Source organism: Sus scrofa, chromosome 13 (genome assembly GCF_000003025.6).
Source record: "Sus scrofa isolate TJ Tabasco breed Duroc chromosome 13, Sscrofa11.1, whole genome shotgun sequence".
Taxonomy (NCBI): domain Eukaryota; kingdom Metazoa; phylum Chordata; class Mammalia; order Artiodactyla; family Suidae; genus Sus; species Sus scrofa.
The window spans coordinates 118,596,354-118,613,860 of record NC_010455.5 but is presented as its reverse complement, the minus strand read 5'-3'; the positions used below and the strand labels follow the sequence as shown (position 1 = coordinate 118,613,860).

At 36.2% G+C, this 17,507-nt stretch overlaps 1 long non-coding RNA gene across 3 annotated transcripts in view; it reads left to right on the top strand.

Moving 5' to 3' along the window:
* The window catches only part of LOC102167959, a 441,888-nt gene that overhangs the window by 558 nt on the left and 423,823 nt on the right, over nt 1-17,507 (top strand). For 2 of the 3 annotated variants that reach the window (XR_002338126.1, XR_002338125.1), the window contains exon 2: nt 2,059-2,155. This is a non-coding gene — a long non-coding RNA (uncharacterized LOC102167959). Of the gene's footprint in view, nt 1-2,058; nt 2,156-12,468; nt 13,775-17,507 lie in introns of those variants that run through there. The other variant, XR_307046.3, reaches the window with a different exon arrangement.

Here is a 17,507-nt window from a genome sequence, read left to right as displayed (position 1 = left end):
TATATAGTTTGTTTCCGTTGAAATCAATATTAAAATACTTAAGTGTAATTCAGGTGATTTTCAAAGGTAATTGTGACTTAGGCTCTTTGCCCCCTTTTCCCTTTTTTAATTGCCATACCCGCGGCTTATGAAAGTTCCCAGGCACAGGAGACTGAACAGGAGCCCCAGCTGTAACCTATTGCATAGCTGCAAGTTACTCCACAGCTGTGGCAACGTGGGATCCTTAAACCTACTGGGGCCGGGATGCAACCCACAACTCCACAGTGACCCAAACCGCTGCATTCGGCACCACTGTGGAGGAACTACCCCCACCCTATCCCTTACTTATTGACTTGAGAACCTAACCACTGTACCTCCTTGTACTCTCATTTTAGAGACTGAGGAAAACGATCAAGAGATTCAATAAATTGCTCAGCGTCACCCAGCTGGCAAAAGGCTGGAGTTAGAATTCTAACGTAGGTCTGAATAAATTTCAGAGTTGCTAGACAAAATGTTTTTATTATATGGAAGGGCTAACTTATTCTAATACTGAGATAATGCGTTTTTGTTTTATTGCAGTATATTAAAATCTGTACTATTTAAATATGTGTAGTTTAGGCCTTTTGAGCAAAAATAAATAGCAGCAGTTATTTTTCCACCTCTCCAGCTATGTGTATTTGGTGAGATCTCTTTGACCTTCACTGTCTCACCACCTGGATAGAAGACCCAGACCTAGTGAATAACTTCACACTGTTTTGTAAAAAATCCAAGCAAAAAGGTAAACAGTCTACTAAGACTTGAGAAAATGGAATAAAGAATGTAAGTTTAAAAGATAATAAATTTCAGAGTTCCCACTGTGGTGTAGTGGGTTAAGAATCCAACTGCAGTGACTCAGGTGGCTGCAAAAGTGTGTGTTTGATCCCCAGCCTGCCACAGTGGATTAAGAGATCTAGCTTTACTCCACCTGGGGCATGGGTCACAGCTAGGGTTTGTATTCAGTCCCTGGCCCAGGGAACTTCCATGCCATTAAAAAAAAAAAAAAAAAAAAAAAGGAAAAAAAAAGATAATAAATTTCAAGCCACTAGGGGTGTATCAGGGAAGTTTAAACAGTGCTGCAAACTGATTTGTGTTAAGCTATAGCTCTAGACAATGGCTGTTTTTAGGAAAGAGGGTGCTGTCTGTGAAAAGGAAAGCTAACACGAAAAAGGAACTATGTGCATTATATCTTATCTGATAAATAAGATAATGTGATTTTAGTTAGGGTTGATCTGTTATTAGGGATCTAATTATCTCTGAGGGACTGAGAAGCCAGTGTCTGGACAGTGAACCAGATGCTGGACAGTGGCACTTAGTTTGAGAATGCCACCTTGTGAGGCCATTCTTGAGTAGCACATGCCTTCATCTCTATGGGATCTGGCTTACTCTTTTTCCTGATTCCAACACCAGAGTAACCTCCAACCACCCCATACCTTGAACATCTAATATTGGTGTGGTATGGCCATGAAAATAGGAGAAAGTAACCAGACTAGGGTTTTCTATCTTTGGTTAGTGCTGTCCTTAAAAGGAGTAGCGGTAGTAGTTAAGTGCCAGAGGCACCCTGTTTACTTCCCAAATACCACCCCCATAGAAGGGGCTTGAGCCTTCTACAATTACAGGTGTATTTGAATTCGTTTCCTGCTGGGATGGATGCCTTAGACTTTGAAAGGGACATTGAAGGGGACAGAGTACTGGATCTTTGAGGAAGGACTGGTGGGAGTGAGTGAGGAGAGAAAGTGAGCAACTAGTTTTGCTTCTTGGAGAAACCAGTTCCATATATGGGGCTTCTCAAGATGGACATAAAAAAACACTTTTTTTTTCAGTTCTTGCTTTAACTTTTTGGGTTACTGGTTTGGCCTTTACAAATATTTTCCCACACTAATCATTATTAATGATTAGGTGAATATATGGGAGATAAGAAAGGGCAGCACATTCAAGACAATCCACTCTTTGGGGTCTGCATCTTGGGCCTATTTTTATTGTGATGTCAAATTCCATTTCTAAATAAACACATATGTGTATCTTTTAAAAAATACTCTCTAGGCCCTGGATATATAAAGATGAAAAAAACACCTGGTTCCTGTGTGGCACACAGTTCAATAGAGGAGTAGATGTAAGAAGCAGCAAATATGGCATAGTGGTAAGTGCTATTGTTATGGACACCTGCTGCATATCTGCTTATTCCCCTCCCCCCTTTTTTTTCTTCTGGGAGATGAAGTAGTGGTAATTAATGAACATAAGAGAGGAGGGGAGGAAGTATGTGCATTTCAAGATGAGGGAGCAATATAATTAAAGGATTAGAGATGTGAATAAGCAAAATACTCTGGATACTGCAAGATTGAAGTTAGGGGTATTTTAGTTATGGACATTTATGTAAGTGTGTCATTTTAGGCAGGTTAGAGATTGGTGGGAAGAGATTCCCTGTCTCTGCATGAGTGAACACACACACGCACGCACACAAAGATTAAATGCCTGATTTATTTAGCAAAGAACACAAAAACTTAGCTAAAGAAAGGTAACCATATAAAGTAGGGAAAGAAACAGTATCGCAAAGTAGCTTTTCTTAGATTCCCCAATTTTCTCAAAATAATGTGTGGCTGTTAGTAACACTGTTTGGAAAAGATAAAGTCTATTCCGAACTCAGAAACTTGTATATTACCTTTTGGAAATATTCACAAACAATCTATGACTATATAGGTATTTATAGACTGTTTTTTTCTGGTTCTTAACTCTGATGTAAACCATTTCAGCAAAGTCCATCCTCACCTGGAATTAAGGATAGAATGTGTATATCAAGAAAGGGTGAGTAGAACCGAATAAGATCCTAGGGGTATATTATTACTCCTCTCTCTAATTTTTCAGCATCTTTTTTTTTTTTCTTAAAAAAAATCCCCCTTAAAAAAATTTTTTTTTTTTTTTTGTAATGGCTGCACCCATGGCATATGGAAGTTCCCAGGCCAGGGATTGAATCCAAGCCACAGCTGCAATGCATGCTGGCCACTGTGCCAGGCCAGGGATCGAACCCATACTTCTTCAGGGACCCAAGATACTGCAGTCGGATTCCTAACCCAGTGTGCCAGAGTAGGAACTCCCTCCAAAATTCCTTTTTGTTGCTTAAGCTAGCTTGAGTAAATTTATGGTTTGGAACCAAAAGAAACTTGACTAGTTCAGTAAGAAACCATCAACTAGTCTCTGCTCTAGTTTCTACTCTAATGTTTTAAAAATGAAGAAACAGATATGGAAAAGTTAATAATTTGTTCAAAAACTAATTTTAGAATCTACATTATCTTCCTGTATATCAAATATTCTTTCTACCATGCCATACATCTAAGATGATCATCAGAAACCATGCTCCCTAAGGGTATGGTTTATAAATATATATGTGTGGAACTTCCCTTAACATCTAAAGATATGTGTTGAACACTTTTTCTATGATGAGGCCACTTGGTTTCATTCATAAGCACATGGTGCAAGAGGTTTAGATTACAGCTTCGTTACCACTTAAGGTGGTTAGCTTTGTTGTACTCAAAGTTCTATTCAAAATCTCCTTAAATTGACCCAAGAAAATGTGAAGAATACTAAATGGAAAGTGTAGCTAGACCAACAAAAAGTCCGTCTTCATTATTAAAAACATTGTTCAAATTACAAGCCCTTGTGGTAGAGGTCCGTTTATTTTCATTCATTCAGTAATCTTTGTTTCCATTATCCTACTATTTATTTTTTTCTATTACAGACCAACACATCTCTTTAAGAAAAGCACTGCTGATCTAATATTTATCCACTTGAGGGTGCCATAAGATCATTGTGGGTATCAAATTTTCTACCAGAAAACCAACTGCAAATTAAAGATTCAGGGATAGGAAATGGCAACCTATTATATAGCATCATTTTAAGATAGTTATGTCTGTAACACCTTGTCCATTTTTCAAGAACTAGTAAATGTTTTGAGGATATTTTAATGCAAATCAGTTCATATCTCATTGTCTAGGATTGATTAGCTCAGTAACTTTGAATTACTTTTGCCAAGAGGAAAGGTCATTGATTTCAGTTCCAATATGGGCTGGTTAAATTGAACAGACTCAGAGGTGAATACTGCACAACTCCAGGGAAGGGTGTTGGAGGAGGTGTTGGTGCATTTACATCATAATCCATATATGATATAGGTGGCAGTCCCAGAGATGTGTAGTGCTTGACCATACACAGTGGCCACCTGCAGTGCGATTCTCAGCCATTTATCCATGTTTGTCTTTGTTTACTAAAGGGACTTGAAAACAGAAAGAGGATATTTAAGAATAAATACATCATGATTGTTGGAAAAAAAAAACAGTTGAAAGATGTATGCAATAGTTGCATAAAATAGTTCAGTATGCTTATCTCCAGGTACTTTGTCATGACTGCTTATAAATGTACAAACACACACATACTTCTTAGATTCTTATTTTGTGACAGTTTCTCAGAATACTATGCAAGGGATCATGTCAGGATTATAACTAAGAAAAATTGATAGTTTAATTGATGCTAAATAATTAGTATTCCTGGTCAATACATTCTGGATTGGTTTGATACTCATTTTTAATGCAATGTGGACATTTCTTTCAAAAGAGTAATTGAGCACCTTTTAAAAATTTTATTTATTAGGAGTTCCTGTTGTGGCACAGTGGTTAAAGAATCCAACTAGGAACCATGAGGTTTCAGGTTCGATCCCTGCCCTTGCTGAGTGGGTTAAGGATCTGGCGTTGCTGTGAGCTGTGGTGTAGGTCGCAGACGCAGCTCAGATCCCGTGTTGCTGTGGCTCTAGCGTAGGCTAGTGGATACAGCTCCGATTAGACCTCTAGCCTGGGAACCTCCGTATGCCGTGGGAGCAGCCCTAGAAAAGGCAAAAAGACAAAAATAAATAAATAAATAAATAAAAATTAAAAAAACTTTATTTATTAAACTATAGTTGATTTTTAATATTGTGTTAGTTTCAGGTGTACAGCTTCAGATTTTTTCCCACTATAGATTGTTGCAAGATATTGAATATAGTTTCATGTGCTATACAGAAAAGTCCTTGTTGTTGTTTTGCAATTTTAAATTATAGTTGATTTATAGTTGTGCCAATTTCCGCTGTACAGCAAAGCAACTTAGTTATGTGTGTTATACACACATACATACACACACACGTTCCTTTTTATATTCTTTTCCATCATGATCTATCCCAAGAGATTGGAAATAGTAGTGATCATCTTTTAATTATTAAACAGTAACTCCTCTTATTTTGTTGATAGGAATACCAAAGAAGAATTTCATAAACTAGAAATCTATTAATGCTTTAGTATATTGCCCTTCTTAATGGAATCCATCAGAAGAGCCAGCATATCTGAGAAAAGATTAACTTTGATCCTGTCCACTTCTGATGTGACTTTTCATTATTGGTAGACATAAAATAGATTTCCAAATGCAGTTAATTGAGTGAATTAATTAATTCATCCAGCAAATATTTGAGGGTTAGGCACTGTTTCAGATGTTAGGGAAATAATGGTGGAAAAATACATGAAGATTCCTGCCTTCATATAGCTTACATTCTGGTGGACGGAGACAGACAATGAACAATAAATGTAATAAATAAGTAAATGATGTAGTATATTAGAGGATGTTAAATCCTGTACAAAAAGAAGTAAGTTAGGGTTGGGGAATTGGAATTTCAGAGAGATGGGTGTAATACTTTTTAAATAGAATGGTCAAGGTAGGTCTTACTGAGAAGATGACATTTAAGCATAGACTTGAAGGAAGTGAATTAGTTATTCATCTTATTTGAGAGAAAAAAATTCCAGGTAGAGACAACAGCCAGCACAAAGGTCATAAGGCAGGTAAGTACTTGGTGTATTAGGAATAGCAATGACAACATTATGGCAGGAACAGGATGAGCACAGTGGTACAGGGTTTGTAGGAGGTTAGAGGAGCTGGCTTTTATTCTTAGTGGAATAGGGGTTGCTTCAGGGTTTTAAGCAGAAAGACACATTATGACTTTCATTATCAAAGGATCATTTTGGCTGTATATAGGCTGGAGTTAACTAAATATGTGTTACTCATAAAGGAAAGGAAAAAACTTTAAGAAGGCTATCTTTTATGTCTTAGGAAACATAATTTCATTTTAAATTTATCCATCATTGCATAGAATGAGAATGTAAAATTTCAATGGCTGCCAGAAGATTAAGAGTGTGAGCAACTATTACCACCGTGGAGGAAGTTATAGTAGGACCAGTTTAGCCCGGGAGTCCTTGTTGTGTTTTGGGAACAGACCATCTAATCTTCCAAGACTCTCTTATCACCTATAAAAATAAAGGGTTGGATACAATGACCTTTCAGATTTAACCTTTAACATTTTCTGTTCTATGATAAAAGCAGTCCAGGTGCTAAAACTGCATGTCTCTCTTTAAGCCACTGTTTCTTTTTTTTATGAAATAAGTAATAAGTTCTTTTGTATTGCATTGCTGGTAAGTGTGGATTCCTACTGTGGATAGTCTGTCTTTTTTTTTTCCCCCTGCTTTTTAGGGCCATGCCTACGGCATATGGAGGTTCCCAGCCTAAGGGTCAAATCACAGCTGCAGCTGCTGGCCTGCACCACAGCCTCGTGGGATCTCAGCCATGTTTGCAACCTACAGCAACAGCTCATGGCAACGCTGGATCCTTATCCCACTGAGCAAGGCCAGGGATCAAACCTGCATCCTCATGGATACTAGTCAGGCTCATTACTGCTGAGCCACAATAGGAACTTCCTGGATAATCTCTTTAAATGGATGAAATTCTCTAGTTCCAATTGGGCATATAGAAAAGAGACCAGACATAGAAGTCACAGAAAAATATTGGTTGGTAATTCTCAGGAAGTCTGAATGTGACAGTTCCATGAAGTAGTCATTGCACTGGGAATCCTGTTTTTCAAGTGCAGAAATTCAAGTCAAGCTTGGGAGACAGATACACACTAACCAAATTAATGAGACACTGATTTAGAAATCATTTTGATGATGTTTAAAGGTGAAATATAAATGTCATGTACAACAGAAACTCATGTGGAATATCAATATAGTCTCCTATGAGAAGCTAGCTTTAGTCAGAAGAAGTTTGTGAAGCTGGTATTAGAGGAAAAGCAGTCTGTTGGGTGATGTTCATGACTAATTTCATCAAACTATGTAATCTTATGCATTCATTTCCTCTATGTGAGTATATCTGCTAAGGCTGTATGATCCTTTGCTCATCCAAGCACCCCTTCCACCTCTCCCTCTTTATCTCTGTCTTTCTTTCCCACACCCTCTTTCTCCCTTCTTCTCTCCCAATCTCCCTCTCTCTCCCCACCTCTTCTCTTTATATAAATATATATGTTGTAGTCTCTTTCTGTATATATATGTTATATTCTCCTTATATACCATTTTATGTATATATATATGTAATTATACTTGCCGTTTTTGAGGCAGTTTTCAAAGATTTCTTTTAACCTTTTTTGAAATGAAAGCCCAATATACAAGACAGATAACAGAACTATCTTTGTTGGTGCATTGATAGAAGATATTAAGCAACCTGTTAACACCTTCTCCACTCTTCCTTGCCCTGCTGTGGCTGGAGAGGTACCTTTAAGGAATATCTCAGACTTGTTAACAGATTAATTCTTCAGGCAAAGTTCAATATCATTGATTATGTTTCAGCTTAAGTTATAGTCATATTCTAATCATTATTCTCTATGTCTATACTGTAGTCACTCTGTAATTATTTGTTTCTTAAGCTCTCCAGCCATGCACACAGTTCTCTTCTGCTTGTAGCCACTTCCACAAATGGTGATTCTTGTGCTTTATGCTTTACTTATTCCTGGTTTCACTTTATGAGAAAGTAATCTGATTTCCAAGTTTAGGAGAGCTCCATTCTTTGCTCCAATAAATTCACTGTTAAGCCCTTTATCATCTTGTCTCTGCCTATGTATCCTACTTCATTTTTAGCCTTCTCCGTCATCATCATTTGTCATTCAACCACATGGATTTTCTGATATTTTCTAAATACGCCAAGTTTTCCCCACTTCAGAGCTTTTGTACTTGCTATTTTCTGAAATGCTCTTCCCTTACTTTATTTTATTTTTATTTTCAGGTCTTAGCTTAAAGGTGACCTCTTCTCTCTCAAAACACTCCATTTATTTCCATAATAGCAGTTATCATAATTTATTTTCTTTTTGTCTTCTTGATTATCTGTATTCTTCACTAAAATATAAGATCCATGAAGGCAGGGCCATGTCTCTCTGGTTCATGACTCTGTACTTAATAACTAGCTCAGTGCCTGGCACACATCAGGTACTAAATAAATATGTTTGGATGAATGAATGACAATGTAAAAGTGTTTACAGGCAGATGTCACACTCAGAGTTAGGAATAGGACATGGTATATCATATATGTCACATATATGGCTGAGAAAGGCTTAATTAACCAGGTTGCATGAAGGGGACCTGGAAATCAATTCTAATTCTGGACCGTGGTAACATTTCTTGGCTTGGGAGGTAGTTAAGGCAAATAAAACATGTCATCTGGAAATTACAGCAACAAAAAGCAGTATTCCAAAAACGTAGTTCATATTACTGGTTCAGTGTGGAATAAAAATGCTTTCTGGACAAGTGAAAGGAGCATGGTAACTGGATCCTCCAGAAGCAGATGGGTTGATTTTTTTAAAATACTTTAAAGGAGTTTTTTCCCCTTTATCTTAATTATGAGTTAAATGGTATGATAGATTAAAAAAAATGCAGTTTTCTCTCATCCTCTCTTATTTTTCTTCTCCATGGTTTACATTTGTTGCCTTTTATCTTGTTTTTAATTATAATTTAATTATAAATTAAAATTTTATTAATTTTTGTTGATTTCATGATATCTGTGATTAGGATTGCCCTCTTTAAGGTGTGACTAGGAATAGTCTCTCTGTAGTATTCTGTGTATATAGGACAAATGCCTGCATGCTTGTTGTGTTAGTAAGGATTCTCCAGAGAAATATATCCAGCACAACAGTGTGTGGAGATATGTATATATGAATATGAAAGAAAAGAGGATTATTTCTATAACTTTTATCATTTCTACAGAATAAAATAACTAGTACTATTATTAAAATGTAAAGATTTAGAGAAGAGTAAAATTCACAGTAGTATAGTATAGTATAATTTCACAATATACATACCATTACATTGATTATTTCTGTATAATTATCAGATATTTCCAGTGCTTTGCTATTGGCTCTTATTTCTGATGAAATTAAGGATAACTCCTTTCCTGAACTATGTAACAAAAGAGTATCTGTGGGACCCTTGGAATTAGTGAAATAAGAACTGAATTGGTAACATTTTTATACCACTTATTAGGATATTTGTTTTATGGACTATTCTGTGTTGATATAATCCACTTTCCCAATGTTCATGGAGCAAGAGAGTGTTGAATTTTGAGCAAATGTTCTCATGATAGATTCTATTAAAAATAATTAAGCAAAAATATATTTTATATAAGAAATACTAAGTGGGTTATACTAAGTAGATTAATAGCATATCACTGCTGAAAGTTTCTCATTATTTACAAACCTATTTGCCTATTTGTCCTTTTCACACATTGATGCCTTACCTCTTCTCAGAGCTTCTATGTAAGACTGTTGGGCATGCAAGTCCATTTAGGTCTGTATTCCCTGCCAGTTTTCCTGAAACTCTTTTTTTTTTTTTTGATCTTTTGTCTTTTCAGGGCCATGCCCATGGCATGTGGAGGTTCCCAGGCTAGGGGTCTTATTGGAGCTGTTGTTGCCGGCCTATTCTATGGCTCCTAGCAACGCCGGATCCTTAACCCACTAAGCGAGGCCAGGGGTGGAACCCGCAAACTCATGGTTCCTAGTCGGATTCGTTTCTGCTGCGTTTCTCCCTGAAACGCTATCTTAAGTGTTCATTTCATGCAAGACCCACATTCATCTGGGGCATGTGACACATTTCTTCTCTAAGGCCAGCCTTAACTCATCACATCTCCTGTCTTGGAGGAAACCATGAAAATCCTTTTAGATCTTACTCACTTGAGCCTCTGTTTGCCCTCTTCTAATGGATTATGTTTTATTTTCCCAAGGCCATGCAGTGAGAAAACACCAGCCCCTATCATGTCATTGACTTCAGCTTTCTGTATTATTAAATTCTGAAACTTTTCAATTTTATTAAAAAAGAGAAGTTAATCCCTCCTTTGTTCTCCAGGAAATTGCTTTTCCTTTGTATTCCAGGAAGTCATTTCTAGTTCCCATCTTTTGCTTCTCATTTAGTAACTTCTCTTTTGTCCAAATTTTGTGAATAAATCTTGTAGCTGATCTCTCTACATGAAATATCTGCATTATAGTCATTACAGTAGTAATAAAATTTGACTATACAATCTAGTTTATGTATCTATAGAAATTTATTATGAGTTATGATAGTATGATTTATGAATTATTAATTGATTTTTCCCCTGGTATAAATGATTAAATGGTGATCCTCTTCTCAATTGGCACCTATGTAGAGGGATACCTATTATTTTAGGGTTTGTCAATAATATTTTAAATGGAGAAAATCAAAAGCCTTAAATGTTACTTTCAGCTACAAACTGGTTAATTGGAACCAGACTAACTTTTCTACAGTAAATAACTACAAAAATAACACTGGAAAACATATGAAACAACTGTATTCAGACATTGTACAATAGGCAATGCAAAACTATTGTCTGAGAGAAGGGAATCAAGCTAGATAAACCCTGTAATTGCCCTGTTTTTGGGCTGGAAGCACTTCCTAGACAGTGGTAGAGAGAGGTGGAATCCAGACAGAACATGGCAGCTTTGCTAAGCTGGGGGGGGACAGATGTCAGTTAGAGAGGCTTAACAAACTGTAATTTATGGGGCAGAGTACCAGAGAGAAGGGAGCTAGGCAGGGAAAGAACTCCAGAAATTTACATGCATGTCCCCCTGAGTATTTGACTGAATACGAAGCTGTACATATATGGGGTGAGACTCCACAAGGCCAGACAAATAACTGCAGGAAGGAACCATAGGGAACAACTATAGGGAAGCTGTGAGCTGAAAAAACATCAGAGTTTCACAGGGTTGGGAGATATTTGAATTCTGACTCAACTAAGGTGGAAAGGCCTGTTTACACTCAGGAAATTCAATAGAGATCCCCAAAAGGCTATACCATTAGCTTTACTCCTAAGAAGAGGGGCCAAAACTAGCCCTAGAGTAAAATCTACTCTAGGCCCACTTTAACAAAGTCGAAATAGAAGCTTCAAAATGATCATGTTACTCTCCAGGTAAGGCATACCTCAGAAATACTGTTTCAGATCCAGGCCACTGCAATAAAGCAAATATAATAAAGTGACTCATGTGAATTTTGGGGTTTCCTGGTACATGTAAAAGTTATATTTATACAATACTGTCACTTAATAAGAGTTTAATCTAAAAAAAATCTTAAAAAAACTATGTACTGCCTTGATTAAAAAATACCTTATTTCTAAAAAAATGCCTACCATCATCTGACAATGCAGAGTTCTAACAAACCACAGTATTTGTGAAGAGCAATAAAGTGAAATGCAGTAAAATGAGGTATGCCTATAAATTAGTTGCTACCAGAACAATACTCAACTCTCTTTAATGAAACACAAAAATCACTAAATGGTAAAATTCACTACATTCAACCTTTATCAAAAATTACTAGACATTTGGAGGAACATGAAAATGTGACCCATAACCAGGTGAAAAAGTCATCAATAGAAACAGACCGAGAAATGACAGAGATGATGAAATTAACAGACAGGACTTTTAAAGCAGTTATAAATACATATGTAGGAGTTCCCATTGTAGCTCAATAGGTTAAGGGCCCAATGTTGTCTCTGTGAGGTTGTGGGTTTGATCCTTAGCTTTGCTCAGTGGGTTAAAGATCTGGCATTGCTGCAAGCTGCAGTGTATGTTGCAGATGTGGCTCAGATCTGGTGTTGCTGTGGCTGTGGCATAGGCCTCAGCTGCAGCTCTGATTTGACCCCTAGCCTGGGAACTTCCATATGCCTCTGGTGTGGCCCTAAAAAGAAATATATACATACAAACATATATATGTATATGTAAAGATTTAGAGTGGCAATGGAGATAGGCAAGGAAAGAGAGTTTTGTCACTTCTGTGTAAATGAAATAGATTCCCTTGGAATGAATCTTGGGGCAAGTATAAGGAGGAGAGAATGGTGGTTAAATCCTTATCCTCCCCTTCCTCTAATGGTTTACTCTCCAAGAATCACCCTTTCTTTCTGGGACTTCGGTAGGCTTGCAGAGATTCACCATGCCATAACAACTGGAGAGCAATGGAACAGAGAATGCTGGAGAGATGGTATGACACAGCTAAGGCCTAAGGACAATCCTAGGACTTTTGTGGTCCAAGAGCATGTGAAAAAACAATGAACATTTCTCTGTGTCCATAGGAAAGAAAGAGCCCAGGAAATAGTTGAGAAAGAAAGACTGAACAGACTTACAGTCTCTTAGTCTGGGTGAGATGAACCACCCACATGAGAGAAGATCAGAAGAGGATGAAGATCAGAAGAGGATGCTGCCAAACCTCAATGGATTATCAGCACAGCAGTGAAACATGATATTGCAAGGATACCAGTTTCCAAAAATGAGACTAATTAAAATATAAAGTGGACAGCCCTTTTACCTGGATGTCATAGTGGCATATTTAAGTCCCCCAGCTCAACAACAACCAGGGAGGGGGAAGAGGACAAAGGGAATGCAAATAAAAATGAATTTTCATTTTGGTACATCTCAATTTGTTTCTTGTTAAACAGGCTAAAAGAAAATGATTTTCTGCTCCCTAACTGCTTTTCTAATCATCTAGCTTTAGATTTGTTCCTGGATAATTTTAAGATGTGCTCATTTCTGTAGAGAAATAAACATGAAGCCAGCCTAAAAACCTGTGAGAAGCTAATGTGCTTTGTGTAGGTAAGCAATTTAAAAACTAAAGTGTAGGTACATTATTGAGAGGAAAGGTAAAAAAGCACAGTAGACAGCCAAAAATAGATGGTTTTCTGTATCATTTTAGAGATGTGATGATTGAGTATTTGCATTCTTTGTCTAATCAGCATATACACAGCTGCACTAAAAAAAAAAATCAGTCCATTTACCCTATAAATGTGATCTGAGAGAACTGAATTTGGTGTCTACCTGGTTAAAGCTTTTCTTCCTTTAACAGGATGATTTAAGGGGAATATAATAGTCCCTTGCCACTCACCTGTAAAATTTACTGTGAATTTAAAGTTCACATAGTGTCTCTGGATAAAATATAGAAGCTCTACTCACATTACCTCATCGTCCTATAACTTCTCTGGGACACAGTCTTTCATTTCTTCAAGATTTGATTTTAAAATGTTATCTAGGGAGTTCTCAGTGGGTTAAGGATCCAGGGTCATCACTGCAGTGGCTTTGGTTCAGTTCCTTGCCCAGGAACTTCCACATGCCATAGGTACAGCCAAAAAAAAAAAAAAAAAAAGTGCTATCTAGTTTTACAGCACTTGAACTTTGTGGGTTCTTAGTTCCTAAAATAGTCCTGTCCTTTCCAGCTTTAAATTTCTGTGACAGTGTGATGCATGTTTGAAAATAAAGATACTTCCTTTTCAGAGAAAAGTACCCCAAAGTATAATTTCATCATTATTAGCATTAAGTTATTTTTTTACTGGCATTTTAAAAATTAAAGTATAGTTGATTTACAATGCTCTGTCAATTTCTGCTGTATAGCAGTGACCCAGGCATATATAAAAATATATGTAAGGCATATGTTCCCTTTCTTATATTCTATCTCAAGAGACTGGATATAGTTCATTGTGCTATACAGCAGGACCTCATTGCTTATCCATTCTAAATGTAATCATTTTCATCTACTAACCCCAACTCTCTGTCCATCCCACTCTCTCCTGCTTGGCAACCAAGGTCTGCTCTCCATGTCTGTGAGTCTGTTTCTGTTGTGTAGATAGGATGATTTATGCCATATTTTAGATTTGGCATATAAGTGATATCATATGGTATTTGTCTTTCTTCTTCTGACTTTGGTATGAGAATCTGTAGTTTGATTAGGTTGCATTGGTTTATTTTTGTTTTTATTTCTATTGCATTGGAAGACTGACCTAATCAGAGAATGTTTAGCCCATGTTCTCTTCGAGGAGTTTTATGGTGCTTTTCTTATGTTTAAGTCTCTAAGCCATTTTTTAGTTTATTTTTGTGCATGGTGTGAGGGTGCATTCTATTTTCATTGATTTATATGCAGCTGTCCAGTTTTCCTAGCACCACTTGCTGAAGAGACTGTCTTTTTCCCATTTTATATTTGTGCCTCCTTTGTCAAAGATTAATTGGTGGTAGATGTCCAGGTTTATTTCTGGGGTTTTTATTACATATTCAGTTTTATTTCTGTTGGTCCATATTATCTGTTTTTGTACCAGTACCATACTCTCTTGATTACTGTAGCTTTGTGATAGTGTCTGAAGTCTGAGAAATTTAAGTCTCCTGCTTGGTTTTTTCCCCTCCAAATTGCTTTGGCTATTCTGAGTCTTTCGTGGTTCCATATAAATTTTTGGATTATTTGTTCTAGTTCTGTGAAAAATGTCATGAATAATTTGATAGGGATTGCATTAAATCCGTAGATTGCTTTGGGTAGTATCACCATTTTAACAATATAGATTCTTCCAATCCAACAGCATGGGCTATCTTCCCATTTCTTTGAGTCCTCTTTAATTTCCTTGATTAATGTTTTATAGTTCTCAATGTATAAGTCTTTCACCTTCTTGATCAGGTTTGTTCCTAGGTTTTTAATTTTTTTAGGTGCAATTTAAAAAGGTATTGTTTTATTATATTCTTTTAAAAATATTTCATTGTTGATATACAGAAATGCAACCAATTTCTGAATGTTAGTCTTGTATCCTGCTACTTTGCTGAATTCATTGATCAGTTAGGTAGTTTTTGTGTAGAGTCCTTAGGGCTTTCTATATATAGTATCATGTCATTTGCATATAGTGACAATTTTACCTCTTCTTTTCCAATTTGGATACCTTTTATTTCTTTGTTTGTGTGATTGCTGTGGCTAGGTGAATGTTGAATAAAAGTGGTGAGAGTGGGCATCCTTGTCTCATTCTAGATTTTAGTGGGAAAGTTTTCAGCTTTTCTCTGTTGAGTGTTATATTGGCTGTGAGTTTGTCGTAAATCTTACTCTGTTAAGATATGTTCCATCTATATCCACTTTGGTTTAAGAGTTTTTATCACGAATGGATGTTGGATATTGTCAAACATTATTTTCCTGCATCTAGTGAAATGGTCTTGTGGTTTTTGACTTTTCTTTTGTTAATGTGGTGTATGATGTTGATTGATTTGCATATGTTGAACTATCCTTGTGAACTTGGGATAAATCCCACTTGGTCATGGCATATGATCTTTTTTTATACGTCGTTGGATTCGTTTGGTTAAAGTTTTGTTGAGAATATTTGTGTTTATATTCGTCAAAGATATTGGCCTCTAATCTCCTTTTTTGGTAGTATCTTTGGTTTTGGTATCAGGGTGATGGTGGCTTCATAGAATGTCTTTGGGAGTGTTCCTTCTTCTTCAACATTTTGGAAAAGTTAAAATGCATATAAGTTCCTCTTTATATGTTTGGTAGAATTTGCCTGTGCAGCCCTCTGGTCTTGGACTTTTGTTTGTAGGGAGTGTTTTTATTACACATTCAATTTTATTTCTAGTGATAGGTCTGCTCAAATTACCTATTTCTTCTTGATTTTGTTTTGGCATGCTGTATGTTTCTAGAATGTTATCCTAGAACCATTTCTTCAGGTTGTCAAATAATTGTTCAGAGTATTCTCTTAAGGTTTTTTTGTGTATCAGCAGGAGATTTATCCTTTTTCATTTCTTATTTTGTTTATTTGGGTTCTCTTGCTCTTCTTGGTGAGTCTGGCCAGAAGTTTTTCAATTTTGTTTACCCTTTCACAAACCAGATTTTTTTTCTATTGTTTTTTTGATCTCTAGTTGATTGCTTTCCTTTCTGATCTTTATGATTTCCTTTTGCTGACTTAAGGTTTTGTTTGTTCTTTTTTTTTAAATTCTTTTAGGTGGCAAGTTAGGTTGTTGATTTGAAATTTTTCTTATTTGAGGAAAGCCTGTATCACTATGAACTTCCTTCTAAGAACTGCTTTTGCAGCATCCTATAGCTTTTGAATGATTGCGTTTTCATTTTTGTTTATCTCAAGATATTTTTTTAATTTCCTTTTTGACTTTTTTATTGACCCAAAGATTTTTCAGTAGCATGTTGTTTATGCTTAAAATAATTTCTGTACTTTTAGATTGGTTGAGGTTAGTTTTGTGCTCCAGTATGTGGTTAGCTCTAGAGAATCTTCCATGTGCACTTGAAAAGAATGTATATTATGATTTTTTTGGATGTAATATGCTGAAATAACAATTAAGTCTAAATGTTGTGTTGTGTCATTAAGGTCTCTGTTGCCTTCATGATATTCTTTATATCCATTGGTGTGAGTGGGGTGTTAAAGTCTCCTACTCTTATTGTATTTGCATCAATTTCTCCTTTTTTGTTTGTTAGTATTTGTTATATGTATTTGGGTGCTCTTATACCTAGGGGCATATATATTGTGAGTGTAATATCCTCTTCATGATACAGACTTCCACAAGTAAAGGTCCTCTGAATAGGCACCAATTTGCAGCACCAGTTACCTCAGGAGTTGCTGCCAAGAAGAGCAAAGCAGGACACTGGAGATGCACTTGCAATTAAGAGACCAACAACTTAAAACAATCTCATATTTATACAGATTCCTATATCAAAACTTCAGAATAACTACAAACCAAAAATCTACTTTTGATACACAAATACAAAAAATCAACTCAAATACAGCACTAAAGATAGTCATCAAACGACAAGAGGAAAGAAGAAGGGAAGAAGGGAAGAAAAAAGAGCAACAAAAATAAATCCAAAGCAATTCATAAAATGACAATAAGAACATACAGATCAATAATTACTGTAAATATAAATGGAAAAAATACCCCAACCAAAAGACATAGACTGGCTAAATGGATACAACAAGATGCATATATACGCTGTCTTCAAGAGACCCGCTTCACTTCTAGGGACGCATCCAATTTGAAGTGAGAGGATGGAAGAAAACATTCTATGCAAATGGGAATTGAAAGCTGGAGTAACAATAGTCATAGCAGACAAAATAGACCTTAAAGAGTATTTTAAGAGGCAAAGAAGGACATTTCATAATGATCAAAGGATCAATACAAGAAAAAAATATAACTGTAAATATATATGCACCCAACATAGGATCACTACAATATGTAAGGCAACTGCTAACAACCTTAAAAGGAGAAATTGACAATTACACAAGAATAAAGGGGACTTTAAACACCCCACTCTCAGCAATAGACAGATCATCCAGACAGAAAATCAATGAGGAAACACAGGCCCTGAATGAAG